The 2,271-nt window shown below is 35.8% G+C and overlaps 1 non-coding gene across 1 annotated transcript; it reads left to right on the top strand.

Annotated features, from left to right (window-relative positions):
- Positions 1 to 219: 219 nt before the first annotated feature.
- LOC116117175 lies at positions 220 to 326 on the top strand. The gene has a single exon (XR_004125921.1). It is a non-coding gene; the product is annotated as a small nucleolar RNA R71 (small nucleolar RNA).
- The last annotated feature ends 1,945 nt before the right edge of the window (positions 327 to 2,271 follow it).

Below are 2,271 nucleotides of genomic sequence, written 5' to 3' on the forward strand. Positions count from 1 at the left end.
AATGTGGCGAACACATCGACTTCATGTAGACCCATTGTTCTCTTCGGCATTGCTCTCTCATTAGGTCTTTAGTAGTTATTGTTAGCCATCACCTCAAGTAATTCATAAGCATCTTCTGGGGTCTTGTTATTTAAAGGTCCGCCTGCTGCAACATCTACCATAGTTTGAATATTTGGTAGCAACCCATTGTAAAATGTTTGGACTTGTATCCAAAACGGTAGACCATGATGTGGACATTGCCTTAACAACTCCATGTACCTTTCCCAAGCTTCATAGAGTGATTCATCATTGCCTTGCATGAAAGAGATAATGTCGTTTCTCATTTTTTCCACCTTCTCTGGTGGGAAGTATTTTGCAAGAAACTTCTGAGCTAATCCGTCCCATGTGGTGATTGTTCTAGCTGGGTGTGACATGAGCCAACCTTTTGCCTTATCTCTCAGTGAAAATGAGAACAATCTCAGCCTAATTGCATCATCAGTCATTCCATTAACCATTAATGTGTCACATATCTCCAGAAAGCTAGCGATATGCAAAATTGGATCCTCATATGAATTTCCACCAAATTGGACTAACCGTTGGATAATCTACATTATTGTCAGCTTAATCTCAAAGTTCACTACAACAGGTGGCCTTGTAATACCATAATTGCATTCTTACACCGTTGGTATGGCATAATCCATCAACGTTCTATGTACTTCTGCCATGATCTCCACATGCACTACAAGAAAAAAAAATTCAAACTTAAGTATTCACAAAATTTAAGCTTAACTACAAAATAAAAAAATAAAAAAATACAAACAAAAGAAGTCAAGCTTAAGACTATACAATATTTACGATTAACTACAAAAATGAAATTAAAGCTTCAATTTAGCACTACACTAGATACTATCAATATTAATAATCAACTATCCCCAACAACGACGCCAAAAACTTGATGTGCGGTTTGACAAACATGCATATGTAGCAAGTGAACTAGTCGCAAAAAGTAATAAAGTGATAAGTAGAGTATCATTCCCATGAGGATAGTGTTACTAAGTACCAATTTCTCTAGTTTAAGTCTTAATTGAAGCAACAATAATTTGATTGATGGAAAATAAACAACTAAATACAAATTAACAAAATATAAATGAATGATAATGAAATTAAAGCAAAACCCAACAACTTAACTAATTAAACAATGCTAAAAAAATGCTAGGGTGTTGATTTCACCTAGATACGCTAACCCAAATCATAGAATCTATTACCCAAGTTTTGATTCCTTGATTAAAAATTGAATTTCCTAAGTTGTAAAACATACCTTCTCAAGTTATATTTTCCTACTTATCCCTCTTAAGCTTCTGCACCCAACAAAATAAAGATTAATAGTTCAAAGTCTTTTAAGCTTTATGGAATTCTATTTGAATTTCATAGATCGCGTTTATCTATCTCTAGTTTTTGTTCAATAAATGATATTTGTAATAACTACTTCCTACGCAAAAACTCAAAAAAATATACATAATAAAATACATGTATAATAACATAAGTAGTTGGGCCCAAAATTTAATTTTATTAAACATATACATTCTTTATACAAAATTAGTATCATAAACAAAAACTATCAAAAACTATGTAGACAGTGTAGCCATTCCTCCTCGTGTGCCGACGTCCATCCGACCGTGTCCTCACCTAAATCCTGCAAAAACATAGAAAGACAACGGGGTGAGCACAATAATGCTTAATAAGTAAACCCTCTAGTCATCTATCCCCGTAACTCTCTCTCTCTAAGTCTTTCCTTACAATTCTCATTTGCTCTCTCTTTTATACTTCTCTCAGTTTTCTCTTTCTGTTTCTCTCTCTCTGTTTCTCTTTCTTAGAACTCTTTTCTATTAACTCTCTTTAGTAAGTCACGGCCCCATCTTACCGGAGGCATGGCCAGGACTCGTTCCCACTCTCCATGACTTCTACTCGTTCTTAGCCGATCGGACTCGGTTATGCATGGATTCGGAACCCTTGGCCATGTGAGTATATAATCTCTCTCTCGGGTACTCTCGAGTATAGCCCTCATCCGCATGCACTCTCACGGGCTACACCACTTCTTTCCCTCATACTTATGCCGCTCTCTCAATGCGGCGTACATACGGGAATACTCTACCCATTACTCATGGGTTCCCCATCGCACAACCTACTCTATTCTCTTTTTCTCTTTTTTCTCTTAATAAAGCTCACACTCAAAGTTCTCTACTCTTTTTCTACTCTTTCTATAATTCATAATTAATGCATATGGATGATTCA

Source organism: Pistacia vera, unplaced genomic scaffold (genome assembly GCF_008641045.1).
Source record: "Pistacia vera cultivar Batoury unplaced genomic scaffold, PisVer_v2 Contig80, whole genome shotgun sequence".
Classification (NCBI taxonomy): domain Eukaryota; kingdom Viridiplantae; phylum Streptophyta; class Magnoliopsida; order Sapindales; family Anacardiaceae; genus Pistacia; species Pistacia vera.